The sequence below is a fragment of the Adiantum capillus-veneris genome, chromosome 17 (assembly GCF_014529385.1).
Source record: "Adiantum capillus-veneris isolate H3 chromosome 17, ASM1452938v2, whole genome shotgun sequence".
Taxonomy (NCBI): domain Eukaryota; kingdom Viridiplantae; phylum Streptophyta; class Polypodiopsida; order Polypodiales; family Pteridaceae; genus Adiantum; species Adiantum capillus-veneris.
Window position 1 is genome coordinate 43,396,339 of NC_140947.1, and position 19,901 is coordinate 43,416,239.

Sequence of the window (19,901 nt, forward strand, 5' to 3'; positions counted from 1 at the left end):
TGAAGCTTCCCCCCTTGCCAGTGACTCAACCCACCGTTCCCACAAATCCACAAATTTGGACTCATAGGTGGCATATTCTAAAAGACCCTCCTGCTTCAAGTCTCTCAACTTGTCCCACAACTTTTCTGAAGTGGTACCTCCCCCAAAGCGCCTCTTAAAAGCGGTTTTTTAAGGGTTCCCAGTCATCCTTGGTTGCTTGTGGAAGTGCATTGTACCATGATCTAGCTTCTAGCTTCATGAGATGCTTAAATATTCTAACCCGGGATTCATCCGTATCTTTGTTGCTCACTACACATGCTACTTCAGAGTCATCTAGGAAGTCTGTTACCAAATCCTCCCCCTTCTTTCCTTTAAATGTTGGAAATGCTACACTTGCCATGATTACTGAGAGAGAGCTAGAAAGACACACTGCTTAACTTGCAAAAGTTTTTTTTCTTCTTTACAAGGAGGCGCGTATACCCTCTTATACTAGGACATAGATTAAAACTTCAAACGGTACATTGCCTTGTACCAAACGTAAGACAAATGGTTGATCTGATGCCAGAACCTCAAAAAATCGCTCCCCACCCAGCATGGTGTCAATGACATGCTGGTAGTGAGCCTTCAAATCCAGTATTACCTTGATTGAGTGTACACGTGTTGGTATGTGTGATCTGTCTTGAGGTAGGTTGTATTGATTCATGTGAAGCTTAGAGGTGCTTAGTCACTGCCCACGCTTGTGGGAGGGGGTGGTGTTCTTTCTTGAAACAAACTCAGTAGATCCCTAGTTTCTCTAGTGAGAGTGTGAGCCAATGATTCCGTTATCTGTGCTGCAGCATCAGGTGCGACTTGAAAACTGACTGTGATAATTACCTCGGTGACTTGAGTTACCCGATTCTCAAAGTAGAATAGTGTTGATTCTCTATTGTGTAGCGCTCCTTCCATTTTGTTGTTGTGGGTTGGTTGTAGGTTGCGGACATGGTTTCGACCTTCTCCTTCTTCTTCTTGGCACTTGGTCTATGTATATCCACTGGGTTTGGCGTGTTGGTTGACTCTCCCACTGCAAATCGATTATCGTTACGCCTGGCACTCGAGCTTCGATGGAGATGCGGACTTCGTCTAGTTGTGCTTGGAGCTCTTCTTCTTCTGTCGTCCAATTAGCAAATCGTGCTAGCCATTCATCCATTCACAATAGTTTAGGGGTTTCAGTCTTGTAAACTGAAGGGTTTCATGAAAAGATCCTCAGTGGGGGCACCAAATGACGGGAGCAAAGCGAACCCCGAACCCCGACGGCCTCTAAAACACCGGGGACCGAATGGCGCGCCTCAAGCTCGTCATGGTAAAGCAAATAGGGGCACCACCTAGCTTCAGCGGCTAGGACGCAAACAACACACCACCATAACAAAGTTTTCATCCAAGAGAGATGGATGCTTGGGAGTAATGATGAAGAGGAAAGGGAATGAGATCAAGTGAGAGAGAGAGAGAGAGTGAGGGAGGGGGTATAGCGGCTTAGTACTTAGGCACCACAAAAGGATGGCGAATCCGCACACCCTTCACACATACACAAGCTCACTCCAAACACAAGACTAGGTGGTGATTTCCGCACACCTCACATGGGCAAAACATTGCAAGAAAACATAGTCACAAAACCTCAAGCTTTATTTAGAGAATAAGGCGATGAAATGGGGAGCATAGGGTAGGAGAATGAGAAGGGAGAGAGTGGTAGAGCAGATGGCGGATAGGTGGGAGTTGATGGCGAAGACTCGCACGAGGGTTATGGACATCATCCTTCATTTGGTTGCCCTTCATCTTCCATAGCCAAGGGTGTGGAGGTCATGCTCAAGACAAGCATGGTGATTGCGGTGATGGTGATGGTGTGGGTGTGTGTGTGTGCACTAGACATACACAGTGCATAATGTATTCTTTGGTGATGTTGTGTGTGTATTTAGTGTGATGGTGACCCCTCTTTATATAGGGGAGGAGGGGGGAGGAATTCTAGAATTTAGAAATGAAGAAATCATTATCTACATAGGCCATGTGACTGTGGGCCCCACTTGTCTGGCTGTGTGTATATGTGCCAGAACAGCAGTCTCATGAGAGAGAGACTAAGAGAGAGAGAGATGGGTTGATGAAAAAAAGTGAGAGGTGACATGGAGAATAAAGTAATTACAAGAGGGGAGAGAGGGGAGTGTGTTCAGAGGTGAATCTGTGTGCAGATGTGTGTGAACACAAGAAAAATCAGGTAACCACCGGGTGGGGATGGGTCTGTGGGCACCTTTTTCAGTGAAACTGAGTGTGTGTGAGTGTGGGGGAGGCTATTTAGCTACAAGAAAAGAGACATGGAGCCCTTTAGAGAGAGAGAGGGGGTATTTGGGTCATGGGATATGATAGGAGAGAGAAAGAGGGGGTGGGGTATACTATTTTGGAAGATAGGGTAAGTTGCATGTGAGTTAGGGTGCATTATTGGTGAGTTATAATGCATTATTGGTGAGAGGTGGGGTAGCTTGAGGGGAGAGAGAAAGGAGAAAGGACAAGGGGAAGAGAGAGGGGGTTGACCTTTTGAGTGGAGGAGAGGAAAAGGGACACCCGACGGGGCAAGAGTGAAGAAAAAGGAGGCAAGGTGGGGATGGGCTACCCCGCAGGCATGAGGTGGCCTATTTTACCTTTCTTATATATTTACATAATCATACTTTATTTTTTTCTTACTTTTTCCAATGCCTTTTATCACTCCCTCCATAAGAGGGGGTTTTCATGGGGTGGGGACGAGAGAAGAGGGGTATGGGAGCTTGGCTTGTGAAAAGCCCCCATCACTGTGAAAAGATGTTAAGATGCTGTGAAATGCTACAGCTAGAGAAGAGGCAAAGGGGTTTTGTCCACTACATGCAGTATCATGTAGACGTGGGCCTGTAGATTTCTTGTACCCACAAATATAGGTATTGACCAATAAAGACGAGATTATAACCCGGTGGTTTTGATCTCCGTGCACCTCTAGACCGAGGTGTGCGGGGATTGGACATGACTAGAGAATGTGAGGTAGAGAGAGAGAGAGAGAGAGAGAGAGAGAGAGATAAAAGACGAAGAATGCCAATAGAATATTAAATTTGTTGTCGAGGTTATAAGATTTTTATCCTCATTATGAGTAGTGACGAGGATGTGGGACCGTCCAACCGAAACACCTATCTCTCAACGAGGGTCTTATGTCCTTGTAATCAATGCAAGCATGCTGTGCGACGGACAAGACGTGTTTCTTTGGAGCACGTTCGCAAATTTGGCGAGTTCGATCCATCTATTATAGATCGAGTTGTTGCCAATTATAACTCGTCGGACTCTGACGCTGGCCAACAAGCAGCAATCTTGCAACCCAATAGACGTGATCGTAGGCGCTTTGGTCAAGCAGCATATGTGAGGCCACAGGATGTAGCCTCTGACAGCTCGGAGGATGATCATGCAGAGCACATTGCCAACGAGGCAATGTTTGAGCCCGAGATTGATGAAATGATCGAGACGATCATGGATTCAGAAAGGCTTATCTATGATGATATGAAAAGTGAAGCCGATACGCCATTGTATAATGGAGCACGTATGTCTAGATTGAAAGCACTCCTGGTTCTTCTCAACATACAGGCAAAGTTTGGATGGAGTGATACTAGCGTCACAGCGCTTTTCAGGTGATCTATTACAATTAGTTTACTTTAATAAAACTCTAAATGTATAATGATCTGATAGATTTTTACACAATTGTATCGTATTTTTATGTTGTGTAGATTGCTCAAAGAGCACATACTACCAGATGATAATGTGATGCCAGATTCTCGAGATCAAGCAAGAAAGATTTTGCGAAACTTGGGGATGGATTACAATTCTATCCACGCTTGTCCTAATGACTGCATTCTTTTCAGAGGGGAATACATAGACATGGAGAAGTGTCCGAAATGTGATTCCGAAAGATATCGAGTAGATCTCCACGGGACAAAAATTCCACAAAAGGTTTTGCGACATTTTCCTTTGCTTCCTCGCATCAAGCATTTCTTTGAATGTAAGTCCTGGCCGCCCTAGCATCATGGCATGAGGAGAATAAATCTTCGGATGGTGTGCTACGAATTCCTGTAGATTGCGCAGCCTGGAAACATATAGATGGAACATGGTCGGATTTTGCCAGGGAAGCTCAAAATTTGCGCTTAGGCCTGGCTATGGATGGCGTAAATCCATTTGGTCAAAGATCAATATCTTCCAGTGTATGGCCACCGAGGATGTCTGCACAAGCATGGTTAGATCAGAAGGAGATGTGTGATGACGGATTGTCCCCAGGGATGAAGAGACTATCTCTATGGTACGAGTTACCATACTGGCCCCGACTCATGATCAATCACTTGCTCGATCCAATGCACATATTCAAGAATGTGGGTAATCTACTATGGGACCATCTGACCGGCAAGAAAGATACTTTGGGAGCCAGAGTTGACCTTAGAAATGTGGATCGTATGGAGCAATATTGGCCGCAAACAGCGTCTGATGGGTCGATAAAACTCCCTAAAGCACCATGGATTTTCACAGGAGCCCAAGAACGCAAAGTAAAAGAGACCATTCGATCTTTGCGGACCCCCACTGGCGTAATGCACTTGCTCCGAATGTGTTTTACTAAAGAAGGAAAGCTTACCGGTTTGAAGTCACACGACTGACATAAAATGAGTCAGGTACGTTCATAGTGGACTTTAATATCATTGCATAAAATGTGGACTTTAATATCATTGTTGCACATACTTTACAGTTTATTTTACCGGTTGCCATTGAGGGATGTTTGTCTCTCGACGTTCGTAACACAATCTACAAACTTGCGAAGCTGGTGCAATGGATCTCACAAAAGGAGATCAACGTAGACTCCATAGCATTCGCCAAACTAAACGTTGCGGAGCTTGTGTGCATGTTTGAGAAACATTTTCCTACTACCATGCTAACCATTCAGGTGCATCTTCTTGTTCACATAGTTGATGAGGTGGAAACAACTGGCACAGTACATTCCAGATGGATGTTCTTCTTAGAACGTTTCATGAAAATGCTCAAGGGATATGTGCATCAAAAGGCACGTCCGGAGGGTAGCCTGGCAAAAGGGTGGCTGGTATCAAAGTCCCTAGTGTACATTGGAGAGTGGCTATACGGATATTATAAAGCCCGGGACATGCTATGGCGAACCATATATGATGAGCGCATATCTGGGATTGTCATGTGCAATCTCGGTGTTGAGAAGAAGATGACGGAAGATCTAGAGGCTAAAATCAACCGATTTTGCATGCTTCACAATCCAGTGATGCAAAAGTGGATTTCACAATATGAGGATGCAAAGCAAGAGCGACAAAGGGCACGAATCGAGTGGAGACAGGGAAGACGACCACCGATGCACTATCCGACGGGTCTGGAGAGCCTACCAACATTCATGAGCTTAAGATGGTTGCACAACCAATTGAAAAGCGCACAACAGTGCGGTGAAGAAGTGACTGAGGAAGAGTGGGAGTACTCTCGGGGTTGCGCGACCAAGGTAAGTTTGCAATGTACGACTAGCTAGTGACTTTATTTCTAAACGTTTGAACGGCCACTCATAATCTTTGTTCGTTGTAGTATAAGTCATACACAGCAGCATGGTGTAAAGGTCGCCATTTTAGGGTGGAACGGATCGACAAAAAGCGTTTGACTCAAGATTGTGGAATCATGGCAAAATTTGAACAGTCTAGTCGACGACGTTCCTCTGATGCAGATCCTGTGGTGGCGGAACTCACTTACTTCGGCACGCTACAAGAGATTTTGAGGATCGATTACAGAGGATTTTTTGTCGACTTGTTCGACGTGCAATGGTTCAAGATAATCATGGAGGGTCGCAATGCTACTGTGCGTAGAGGAGAGTCTAGTTTTCTTGAGGTGGATTCTACTAAGAAATGGACTGACCTAAGAGACACTTCCGTACTACCCGAGCATTGTGAACAAGTAAGTATGTAAATAGTTAACATCCCCCTTTTACAAGTTATGTGCTTGAAAGCTCTCATGTAAGTTATGTGGCTCTGGCAAGTAATATTTCATCCTACAAAGTCTACATCAAACTGGTGGTACATCATAGAGGTAGCCCCTCGTAGTGCAAGGACGTATGAAGGCTACCATGTGCCAATCACAACGGCATCAATGGAGGAGATCAGAGAAGATGCTCAATCAGAAGCCGCTGCGGTGGTGCCAGACGAGCATCAAGATGCTACTACTCTATATAGGGTGCATGCAGAGGATCTACAAAATGAAACAGAGGACATGTGTTTAAACGGAGAGCTCTATATAGATATAGGAAGTTATCCTGAGTTATGCGAGGATGAGAGAGAGATCTCTTAAAGCCACAAATATTGTATTTGAACAATTTTGCTCCGTGTTGTAAAAGCTCTGGCTCTCTAAGTACCTTCCATGGTGTATAACGCTCTTTTCTACTCCCGCTCACATCTTTTGATTGAAAATTCTGAGTTTTCGACTTGCCTCTTCTATCACTCAATTCATTGCGTCATTGTATTTATATGCGTCATTACGTCATTGTATTTAATGGTCTTTGCGTCATTGTCTACTCTATTCATTCAATATTAAGTTTAAATATTCGTGTGTTTAATGCAGGTATGGATGATGAGGATTTTCTTTCTTCTTTGTCACCGCAGCAGAGACAATGGTACGTGGAGCGTCATCGCTCTGGCACATCATCGCGCGTTCCTACTCCATCCGCATCTCCCTCTCCTTCGGAGTATTCGGCGCGCTCCGCAGCTTCGGTGTCGATGAGACGATCATCACACTTGTCTAGGCACCGGCGCTCTAGTGGTGGCAATGGCGGTTGTTGTGGGGATTCTGCCGCCGATGCCTCCACACTGCCTCGTGTTCGATGAGGCTCTTTACCCTCCCCTTCTTTGCCCGTCCCCGCACCAGCCACAGCATCGCCATCTACGCGAGGTTTTGCACGGCTGACTGTTCCTAGCAGCTACACACCTCTACCTACTCCGCTAGGAGCCACCCCACTCGACACTCCTCGCTTCGGGGCCCAGACTCCGGTGGAGACACCTGACGTCCGTACCCCCATCGACACGCCGCTAGAGACCCCTGTTGGGACACCGAGGTTCACGCGTCACCGGGCAGAGGGCTTGCCTTACTCCGTCGACTTCAGCGGCGGCATCATCATGGATGATGACGGCAAGAAGGTGATCTCGCGCATGCGTGGTCTTTTCTCTCAGCTGTTTAGACACTACATACTAAAAAAATGGAGTGAAGTACCAAGTGATTTAAAAGACAGAGTCATCAGCATACTTCATGATGAGTTTCCCGTTCCAACACAGGATCAACGCTTCAATGAAGACCTGATGAAGATTCGAATGCGCCAATATTGCAAACACAAGCGTTCCAAAGTGCAAAAAGCAATCAAGCATGGGTGGAACATGCCAGATTAGCTGGCCAAAGAAGATTGGAAGAATGCAAAGAAAGCAGCGCACGAGAATCCCGACAAGTGAAAGCAACAAAAGGATGCAGCCAGAGCGCGAGTAGAGGCAGGGAGCTCCCACCACTTGGGGAGCGGTGGATGGGCATCATTTGAGGCCGATTTTGTAAGTGTTTTTGCATTGCTCTTTATGTTTGATAGTTTAGGGTTTATGGGTTTTTTAATTCTAACATAATGAAATCTTTGTATGTTTTGACAGTGGTCGATGACAGGATGTGATCCCACACCGTACGAGCGCGAGTACGCAGGCAGGAAGGGCTTAAACGCCCTGATGGACATTCTGAGTTCTCGCAGCGGCATGGTTAGTATTAGGGTTTACTCTTTTCTATTTTTTGTATTGTTTTATAAATATCATTATATGTTTATACTTACAGAAAGCTGTCTTATTGTCTTTTTTTGCAAAATCCGACAGATACGCCGCTTGGACGCGATGAGACGTCTGACTAGACGACGTCAGTTTAGCCGTAGCTAGATAGCATTAGTTTAGGGTTTCTCATAGCTTATGTATCATGAGACGGATTTAATACGTCTTTTTGAACCATGTATATTATTACATTTGTCAATCAATTCATTTTGCCAATCAATTCTTTATGCCTATGATGTTGTACAATTGTCATTATTACATTTGCCAATCAATTCATTTTGCCTATGATGTGTACAATTGTCAATTTTACGCTTGTCAATTTTGCAAACAATACGTCTTGTGGGTGACTATTTTGGGTCTATTATCTACCCTTGCACTCTCGGGTGTCGCTATGACCGTCGCTATTTATGGCTCTGTGGCGTCGCTATAGACTGCTGTGTAAACATCGCTATAACCGTCGCTATGACCGTCTCTATATAGAGACGCATATAGCGACGCTCTCGTAGCGACGCTATTAGCGACGCCGGGGGTTATAAAAACCCAATGTATTTCCGTCGCTAACAGCGTCACAAGAGCACACAACCTCTTGTAGTGAGATGAACAGCTGACAGAAGTTACAAAAAAACTTCTAACTACAACTCTGTCAGTTTAGAAAATCCAAGTACAGTTAGATGTAGTGAACGTCTCACTGTAATACTCAGAGTAGAGAATAAATGATCAGGCAACTTTTTTGTGGCAAATACGACAAAATCCGGCCGTAGCCTCGATCAAAGGAACAGATAAAGTGTACAAAGTACTTGAGAAAAAGAATAAAGAGCTAGAGCTAGAGCTAAAATTGGAGCAGTCTCAATGCAGAGACCTAGCTTTAATGCGAGTGCAAAGAGAAGAAGAGATGCTAAAAGAAATAGTTGAACTTAAAAGAGTCAACCAGCTGTTGAGAGATGGACGACCAAAAACTCAAGAAGAGGCGGGAACTTCAGAATAGCCACAGATAGATATTCCCTCAGTTTCTTTCGTTGAGATGGAGACATAGCCAGCAGAAGGGGTGGCGAGGATGAATTCCAGGTAGAAATAACAAAAATTGATACAGTGTCAATGGTCCAGCTGTCAAAAGCTAAGGAAGGCGCACTGAAAGAAAAGATTACACAATAGGTGGATGAGCAGTGGAAGGCAGTGATGGATTGGGAGTTGAGAGTTCTTCACTTTGTCAACTTTACACAACTCACTCCCAATCAAATCAATGTGCAATGGCATCAGCAATCCCTGTCATATCCTTTGATAAAGGTGGAGTTTCTCCAAGTCAAAGAGAGGCTTTACAAAGACATGCAAGTAGAAGGCACAGATCAAGACCACCCAAAGTGGAGGTTGAGCTGGTTGAACAAGAATCCAAGGTATCTGATTTTGTTCACAAGAGCATCTGCGGCACTTCAGAAGGATCCCACTTTTTTTCCTATACTAAGAATAAGGACCTGGCAAGCATATGAGGAAATAACAAAGAAGAGACCAACCTGGTTGAACTACTCAAGGTTTCCTTCTCCAGAAAAGAGACCACCAATAGAAGAATACATAGTGAAAACCCTAACGAGCGCCATGTCATTCTTCAAAAGTCTACCGGATCTATCATGTGCAATGCTATATAAAATCTTATGAATGTTGCTCACCTACATCAAATTTTTCCATGAGCCAAAGCAAGCAAGTGCCCTATGAATTTCATTCCTCGAGGGTAATAAAGGTTTATTCTACGATCTCAGTAGCCAACCTTCCGAAGAAGTCCTCTATGGCTTCTATGTGAGATATATGTTCTTACCTTCTCACAATATGTTGGCGTTTGAGAAAGCGTTCTACATAGGGTTCTTCACATGGTGAACAAAGATATTTGGGTCAGTGATCAGCAACCTTACTTTGAGATTTGTAGGCTACTCAACAGTGGAGCTTAAAAACAGAGTAACTATGTAGTTTTTGCAAGTGACAGATAAAGAGAGAAAGATCAGATACGAAAAGACTCTAAATGCGCTTAAAGACCGCCTCACTAGCCGTCAACCTGAAGACTATTTCAGCCCATAAAGTTGTGTCAAGAGACGACACGGGCAAGGAGGGGGGAATGTTAGCAGCAAGCTAACCTGGATACCATTTTTTGGAGCTCTCATTGTAAAAACACTTATTATTTTGATAACTCGGGAATATTGTAACTCCTATTTTTTGGATAAACTTTGTAATAGATGAGTCGGGGCTACAAGCCTCCAGATTGTATCAACCTGTCATTACCCATCGTTAGTTACACAGCATGAGCTAACGGCGCTCACTTCTCTCCTTCTCACGTTTCCTACTCCCTCTCCGCGGTTGTCACATTGCAATCGCGTTTGTTGCATTGCAATCGCCGCAGGTAAGAGCTCTACGCATTGACGTAAACACTTCACGGTATTTCGTAGCTTTTGGCGTCGCCGACTCGCAGCCTAATTTCATTATAAGTAGGAATTTACACTTCAAAATAAAAAACTAAGCATATGTGGGATATTGGGACATCATTGCTAAGCATTTAGGTGCATTCTGAGTCGAAAACGACTAGGTCAAAAATCCACTGTTGTTAATAATCATGATTTTTTTCGCTTGACCTAATGTGGGATTTGAGAACATAAGCATGTGTGCTTAGGTCTTATAAACATGTCCTAGAAGTTTCGTTATGGTTGCATGTCATTTGATGCTGTAATGGATGTGATTTGTTCGCCGATGAGCGATTGGCTTTTGGTGATTTCAGTCACTTGAGTGTAGCTTGAGCTAGATGAGAATTATTTGTTGTTTTCTGAGAGATTGGCAACCTCTTGTAGCCTCTATGCACTAGTCGAGTGAGCTTCGTCCCATGGATTGATAATTTAATCGTGGTTCTCGCTAAATTTGCAATAAGATAAGAGTGAGGTTAGACACCCGTCCCACAACATCGCTATTAGCGTCTCTAAATAGCGACTCCTATAGTGATGCAACCAGTCCTCATTTAGCGACAATTATAGCGACACAACTAGTCCTCATCTAGCGATAATTATAGCGAGGCTACATAAACTTATATATAGACTCTTATAGAGACGCCCAAGAATAATTGTTTTTGGGTAGCAGGGCACTGAATGTTCTCCCACCAATCAACCATATTAAAAATTGTTTCCAAAATAAAGATGCAAAATTGCCAGACAAAAGTAGTTTGATGAAAGTAAATTGACAAAACTATACACATCATAGGCAAAATCATTTGATGTAATAGCTACAACACAATTGTCATTATTGAGAAAATATATCGTTGACCAATAGTTACAAAAATGACGTGCAGATGCAGCCAAAGTCGGTCTGTGCGAGAACGCGCTCTATGCCAAGTTGTGAATGCTAGCGGGTGTAGGACAAGGGGCCAAGGACAATTTGGAGGACCTAGGTAGGAAAATGTTAGTTAAAGTGTACGTGTAATGCGGTTTTTTCGGTCAAAAAGGCTCCAAAATGTTTCAATTGGGGTGACATGTAAAGGTGCCCAAAATGCTGATTTGGTGATCTAGAATATGGCCTTTGAAATGCTTTGCAAGTTGATCCAGACGGCTCCTCAAACGGAGTCTCGTTGTGAAAGTTATGATTGTCCGAAGATGGAATACTTTGTAGATCCCCGACGGGCAGGGCAGGTACAGACAGGTGGCCAAAACTAGGATCAGTGGGTACACATGTAAAGTGAAAGTTATGGAGCATGCCGGTCTTTTTAGATTGCCGATCCGAATCCGGATGGGTAAGTTATGGGTTGACGAAGTCTCCAAGGCGGCCAGTTGTATGCCGAATGGGCCGTGTCGGTAGGCACACCAACAGGGGCTTTTTTCGAGCTCACTAGGATTCTTGAAAAACATTGCATGCAATGTGGGAGATCGACAAAAAATTTGTGACTCATGGATCGGAGTCTTGTGCACTAAAGTGCGCCCAGTTCGGGTTAGCAGGCAATTACAATGGAAAGGGTGGACATGTTTCTTTTCTACATTTTCAGGCATGTTGTCCGAGGCCATGTTGCAGGATGGTGGAGAAGCCCGAGGATTTTGGTGTAGGTAGGTGGAGTTCCCATGCGGTATGATCAGAGCAGTTATTTAATTAGCCAGTCCAATCAAGTACGGGTGTCGACCTCGTGAGAAGCTCCTCCTATGAATGGAACAATCTCCTTGGTTTTAGATTCAAAAGAAAAAAAAGCCTAAATTGAGGAGGTGGAGCTCCAAAGTTAAAGGGGAAGGAAGTAAAAGAAGATTAAGGGGGAACTCACAAAGGTGTACCCGGGCTGTCGCCATGAAAGATCTTTGGGAAAACGAAATTGAGGGTTGGGTCTTAAGGACATAAAAAGAGCACTTTTTTACCAAAAGGCCAAAGGAGGGCAATGAAGGCACCGCCATTGCCCCCTTGGGAGGTTAAAGAGAAGGGGGTTTTTTTTCTTGCCTTTTGGCTTGGAGGAGGAAGAGAATTGGGAGAAAGCGAAAGAGTTTTGTGCGCTCGGTGATCGAAGTCGACACGTAAGTCGTTGTCCGTGAAGCGGCTCGAAAGGGCGAGAGCCTTGTGGGAGAAGAAGTTAGAGAGGGCTGCGAAGAGGAAAAAGTTGTTGTCGAAGTCAAGGGGATGGTGAAATTCACATCGAGGCGTGTGCCGATGGATTCAAGTGACGAGGGATATGTGTGCCTCTCTGTATGAAATGGTGATGGTCATGGTGCAGCAAAGAGTAAACCATATGGGTCTTGTACAAGTGTTTTTTGTTTGAAGGAGAAGCTGTCATTGGCGATTTTGGCGTCATCTTTTCCCCCTTCCCCCCTTTCTTCTTTGCTCGTCTCTAGGGTGTGTCATGCCGGTGTGTGTGAGCATGTGCACCCCCTTGGGCCCCTTGTGTGTGTGAGAGAGAAAGAGAGAGAGGTGTTGAGTTATGGAAGTGCGAAAAGTGGGCAAGATCGGAGTGATCACTGTCTAGCCATTGTGCAGGTCGTGTGTGAATTGGACGAAGTACAGGCGAGGCCTTGCTAGTGAAAATTGTTTTTTGTGAATGTGTTTTTTGAGAGGATAGGGGTGCTATGAATACCTTGAGCTATATAGGGGCCATTGCGTGTGTGTCGGGTGTGTTCCCCCATTCCCCCTCTCCATCTTCTGGTGCCCCTACGGAGGAGCTCACTGATTGCTCCGAGTTAAGTGAAGAGAATCAATTTTTGGTGTTGGCCGACATGGCATCTCGAAGCTATGGGCTGATTTTTACAGGTGAAGAGAATCCTAATGAGTTGGTTGCAGACTTTGAACTGTATAGTCTGTCGTTGCGTATGCCGAACGAGGACAGCAAGATGCAAACATTTCCTTTGGTGATGCACGGGAAACCAAAGATATGGTACGAAGCTTTGGAAGGTGAGCTGAGGCATGCTTGGCCAGCTCTACGGATGCGTTTCCTACATGACTTCCACAAAGAGGCGTCCCCAGTCGAGATGGATGCCAAACTGAAGGCACTCAAACAGGATGTAAGTGAGGAGTTCAGTTTTTTTTGGGATCATTTTGAAGTGTGCTGGGCAGAGTTAGCGGGTGCCATGCAATTGGCCAATGGGGACTATTTCAAATTGGATAAATTCATGGCATGCCTTCATCCTAAAGTGAGGAAGAAAGTGAATTTTCAGAGCCCAGAAAACTATAATGGTGTAGTGGCCATCGCAAAGGCAAAAATCAAGAAAATCAAAAAGAAGATTGAACAGGGCGCATTGGGCTATGAAGCGGTGGTCCAACCTCAGGGTCTGAGAGATGTTGTTCATGATGAGAACCATGCAAACCGAGGTCTAGCTGTTGTGCCACAAAATTGGGTGCAAACCATGCAAGATTTGTCAGAGAAAATGCACGAATTACGGCTAAGCATAATGGATAGAGGTCAACCAAGAGGAGCAAGGGGTAGGGCAAGGCCACTACCCGATCGGTGTTACAATTGCGGTGAAGAAGGACACTATGCAACGGATTGCCCTCATCTGCTAAGGGAAAGAGGTGGTATTTATCCATTATTTGGTAGAGGTAGAGGCCAAGCATAGCTCAATGGCCCAAGGGAGCAAGTAATCAAGAATCAGGTGCATCCAGCTCCTCCGGATGGTGGTGAAGTCCCTAGAGTGAACATCATCGGAGTGGATAAGCAGGATGTTGAAATTTTGGCCAACAAAAGAGCAAGGATGGAAAGGGAGACAAAAATCGAGCGGGAGACCAGGGCCCGTAAAGGTAAAGAGAAAGTGTATGAAGGCAAGGAGCAGCCAAAAACTAGCAAGAAGAGGAGGCGTTGCAAAATCAAGCAAGCAGACTTTCAGCTAGGGCGTGGCTACCCCGAATACGACCTGGTAAGCAATGTTCAAAATCAAAAGGCTAACATTGCCTTTGTTGGCTTTGAATCCCAAGCTGCAAAGACAGCGTTAGCACGAGGCTACCAAAGGCTAAGGAAAATGTGCATGTAATACAAAACATGGCATTGAGAGTGGGTAGTCCGACAAATGTCCTTCCTCTAGTGGATGCGGTCATTGAAAAGAGGATGCAGGTTCATGCCTAGTATAGATGGTGGAGTGCAAGTTTGCATCATGACGGAGGCTGCTATGAAGGAAACGGGTGTCAAAGCAGTAGCTAAATAAAATGTGCGCATGAGAATGGCTAGCCATACCAAATCCAGGTGTTTGGGCATGGCTCAAGATGTAAGAGTGAATGTGATGGGCATTGAGTGCCTAATCGATTTCTTTGCGATGAAAGCAAGTGACAATGCTTATCCAATCATCTTGGGTAGGCCATGGCTACTTGCAATAGGGGCTAAGCAGGATTGGGAGAGTAGAGTGTTTACTCTGCCTGACAAAGAGAGAGGGAGATAGGTGGTGCTTGATTCGAAGACCAAAGAGAGTCATTTTTCACCCTGTGACGGAAAAAGATAAAGGTGATATGACAAGCTATGAGTACAAGACCGAGATAGCCTATGATGAAGGCTACACAGATACTAAGGAAGAGGAAAGCAAGGATGATATGCTAAAGATAGATGCCGACTTGTTTGGGGTCACTGTTGAAGGATCCCATGTAAAAGGAGAGGTTTAACCACAGGTTCATGGCATAGGTGCGGAGGAGGTAACTACTATGCTAAGCAAAGATTTGACCAAGAAAGAGAGAGAAGGCTATGTTGAGTTGTGTGCCTCTTTTCCTAATTTATTTTGCAACAAAGTACGAGGATCTACAAGGAGCAAAGGGTGCAGAGCACAAGATAGTTCTTAAAGAAGGGTGCAAACCAAAGGCACAAAAGCTAAGGAGGTTAGGGGAGATTCAAAAGGAGGCTCTTTGGCAGGAGATTAACCAATTGTTAGATGTAGGTATCATATACCCTATGAAGAAGTCAGAGTGGGTTTCTCCAATGGTTATCACCCCTAAGAAGAGTGGGAAATGGCAGGTGTGTGTCGACTACAAGCCATTGAATGCGGCGACCAAGAGAAACCACTACCCACTACCCACTACCATTCCAAGATGAAATCTTAAATCAGGTGGCAGGTCATGAGAGTTACTCTATCATGGATGGATTTTTAGGATACTTTTAGATAGGGATTTCTCTTGAAGACCAATTGAAGACGACGTTTATCTCTCCATGGGGGTGCTTTGCCTATCTTAGGATGCCGTTTGGTTTGGTGAATGCCTATGCCACCTTCCAAGACTAGATGAATAGGGTGTTTCGTCCCTACTTGGGCAGATTCATTAGAGTTTTCATGGATGACATTGAATGTTATAGCACAAGCGTGGATCATTTGTCAAAGCTCTGGCTATGTTTTCAAAGACTGGATGAAGAAGGAGGTCAGTTAATCCCTAAGAAGTGTAAACTGGCACAACCTTGAGCGCAGTTGCTAGGCCATGTGGTGTCACAAAATGGAATTGAGGCAGATTCGTAAAAGGTCAAGGCACTAGTCTTGATGGAGCCTCCCTCTAGTGCATAAGGCTTGGCATCCTCTGTACATAAGATAAAGTACTTGTTGCGTTTTTTCTGGATGTTTTTGCAATATGTGTATCCTCTCCAAAAGAGGGCTTAACAGGTGCATGGCTTTGAACGGGATGAAGATGCTCAAGAAGCTATTGACAAAGTGAAAGAAATTTTGTGTCAGTTACCAATTGTGTGCCCTCCAAGCTAAGAGGATTCTTCTATGTGGCAATGATGGTAGGTACAGTGGCTATTGGGGCGGTGTTACTGCAAAAGGTAGGAAGGAGCTATAAGCCTATCTACTTCGAAAGCAGGGTAATAATTCCTAGAGAGGTGACTTACACTGAAGCGGAGCAGTGGGTCATGGCATTGGTTTTTGCTTGTAGGAAGTTCAAAGTGCACCTCATTGTGCGTAAGTTTTATGTGTTGACGGCTAACAATCTATTGTGTGAAGTGGTGTTACACTTAAAGCCAGGGAAGCGGATCATGAAGTGGGTGGTAGAGTTGCAAGAATTCGAGTTCGAGTTTAAAATTGACCATACAAGCCGATCCCATTTGGCAGACATTTTGGTCAGCAAAGCCATAGATTTGCCATAACATTTGTTACCATTTTGGAGCGTCGTGGGTACTCATTTCTGATAGAGTCCAAGGTTTCAGAAGCAAGCTTATGCAAGCATTGGTGGAAAAGCTAAAGATTCAGCATCGATTTTCCTCACCTTATCATCCCCAGTGCAATGGTCTTGTGGAGAGTGTCAATGGACAAATCATCAAGATGCTGACAAAGTATGTGTATAAGCAGGAGACAGAATGGGAGATCAATCTAGAGAAGTGTATATGGGCCTACAGGACATCCTACAAAGTGGCGACCAAATTTACTCCATTTGAGCTGGTTTATGGTAAGGAGGCAGTGTTGCCAGTGCATGCACAATTGGGTGCTTCAAAAGGTGTGGCGCATCAATGCCACCCCACAAGCTATTTTACAGGATAGGATTGTCGGCCTTGAGGCATTGCAAATGGACAGGGAAGTAGCAGCAGACTACTACGTGAAGCAGCGGGAAAGACGAGTGGCCAAAGTCAATAAGAGTCTGCCAGAAAAGAAGATAGAAGAAGGGGACCTGGTAATGAAGTACAAGAGCTACTTGGACTTCACCTTCCAGAAGAACTTCAAGAAGAAGTGGACGGGTCCATACAAAGTGCAAAAGGCCTTTTTGAATGGGACCTATCAGTTGATGAGTGTTAATGGTAACCTTCTCAGGCACAGGGCAAATGGTGTACTGCTCAAGTTGTACTTTGATAGGGGAGCGGTGCCAGATGTGAGTCAGATTGTGACCAGGGGGGTTGGGCAACCCACTTGAAGGGACTCGGGAGTAGCAGATATATAATTTTGTACATATCATACATATTGTGTATATGGTTGTGCACTTTTTAGTGTGCTTGGGTGTTTGCAAAGTGTTGCAAGTTTCAAGTTCAATAAGGCTACTTTTGGTTGAGCATGAATGTTCAACAAGGAGGTGGGCAATGATGATGCAGCCAAAGTCGGTCTGCGTGAGAACGCACTCTATGCCAATCTATGGATGCTAGCGGGTGCAGGACAAGGGGCCAAGGCCAATGTGGAGGACCTGGGTAGGAAAATGTTAGTGGAAGTGTATGTGTAATGCGGTTTTTTGGGGCCAAAAAGCCCCCAAAATGGTCCAATTGGGGTGACATGTAAAGGTGCCCAAAATGCTGATTTGGTGCTCTAGAATATGGCCTTTGAGATGCTTTGCAAGTTGGTCCAGACGGCTCCTCAAACGGAGTCTCGGTGTGAAAGTTATGATTGTCCGAAGATGGAATTCTTTATAGATCCTCGATGGGAAGGGCAAGTACAGACAGGTGACCAAAACTGGGATCAATGGGTACACATGTAAAGTTCAAGTTGTGGAGCATGCCGATCTTTTCGGATTGCCGATCCGAATCCGAATGGGTAAGTTATGGGTTGACGAAGTTTTCAAGGGTGGTAGTTGTGTGCCGAATGAGCCGTGTCGGTAGGCACACCAACAGGGGCTTTTTTTGAGCTCGCTAGGATTCTTGAAAAAAATTGCATGCAATGTGGGAGATCAACAAAAAAATTGTGGCTCATGGATCGGAGTCTTGTACACTTAAGTGCGCCGAGTTCGGGTTAGCATGCAATTACAATGGAAAGGATGGACATATTTCTTTTCTACATTTTCAGGCATGTTGTCCGAGGCCATGTTGCGGGATGGTGAAGAAGCCCGAGGATTTTGGTGCAAGTAGGTGGAGTTCCCATGCGGTATGATCAGAGGAGTTATTTAATTAGTGAGTCCAACCAGGTGCAGATGTCGACCTCGTGAGAAGCTCCTCCTATGAATGGAACAAGCTCCTTGGTTTTAGATTCAAAAGAAAAAAAGCCTAAAATGAGGAGGTGGAGCTCCAAAGTTAAAGAGGGAAGGAAGTAAAAGAAGTTCAAGGGGGAACTCACAAAGGTGTAGTCGGCGGGCTGTCGCCATGAAAGTTCTTTGGGCAAAAGAAATTGAGGGTTGGGTCTTACGGACAAAAAAAGAGAGCACTTTTTTAGCAAAAGGCCAAAGAAGGAGGGCAACGACGGCGCCATCGTTGCCCCCTTGGGAGGTTAAAGAGAAGGGTTTTTTTTTCTTGCCTTTTGGCTTGGAGGAGTAGGAGAATTGGGAGAAAGAGAAAGAGTTTCGTACGCTCGACGATCGAAGTCAACACGCAAGGTGTTGTCTGTGAAGCGGCTCGAAAGGGCGAGGGCCTTGCACGAGAAGAAGTGAGTGACAGTTGCACGAAGAGGAAAAAGTTGTTGTCGAAGTGAAGGGGATGGTGAAATTCACATCGAGGCGTGTGTCGACGGATTCGAGTGACGAGGGATGCGTGTGCCTCTCTGTATGAAATGGTGATGGTCATGATGCGGCCAAGAGTAAACCATATGGGTCATGTACAGGATTTTTTTGTTTGAAGGAGAAGCTGTCATTGGCGATTTTGGCTTCGTCTTTCCCCTCTTCTCCCCTTTCTTCTTTGCTCGTCTCCAGGGTGTGTGGTGCCGGTGTGTGTGATCGTGTGCGCCCCCCCGGGCCCCTTGTGTGTGTGAGAGAGAAAGAGAGAGAGGTGTTGAGTTATGGAAGTGCGAAAAGCAGGCAAGATCAGAGTGATCGTTGTCTAGCGACTGTGCAGGTCGTGTGTGAATTGGACGAAGTGTAGACAAGGCCCTGCTAGTGAATTTCTTTTTTGTGAAGGTGTTTTTTGAGAGGATAGGGGTGTTGTGAATACCTTGAGCTATATAGGGGCCATTGCGTGTGTGTCGGATGTGTTCTCCATTCTCCCTCTCCAACGTCATCATATATACATGCTATGAAAAAAGAAAACTATTGCTATCTGGCTATGGCTAGATTGACATTGTTTAATTAGACGTCTCATCACATCCAAGCGGCGTATCTGTCGAAATCTGAAAAAAAAACAATAAAACTTTTTGTAAGTATAAACATATAATTACAAAACAATCTATTTTCTTAGCTTAGCATTAAAATACAACAAATGTAAGAGAGTAAATTGAAATACTAACCATGTCGGTGTAAGAACTGAGAATGTCCATAAGGGCGTGTAAGCCCTTTCTGCCCGCATACTTGTGCTCGTATGGTGTGGGGTCTCGTCCTCTCATTGATCACTATTCAAAACATACAAAGAATATGTTATGTTAGAATTTAAAAGTACAATTATCCATAACTACCAAACCTAAAGAGAAATACAAAAACACTTACAAAATCCGTCTCAAATGATGCCCACCTGCCGCTCCCCAAGTGGTGCAAGCTCCCTGCCTCTACTTGCACTTTGGCTGCCTCCTTTTGTTGCTTCCAATTGTCAGGATTCTCACATGCTGCTCACTTTGCATTCTTCCAATCTTCTTTGGCTAGCCAATCTAGCTTGTTCCACCCATGCCTTATTAATTTTTTGTGCTTGCAGTATTCGCGCATCCGCACCTTCATCAGGTCTTCATTGAAGCGCTCATCCCGACTTGACACGGGAATTTCGTCATGTAGCATGTTGATGACTCTGTCTTTTAATTCATTTGGCACTTCACTCCATGAATTTCGTATGTAGTTTTGAAA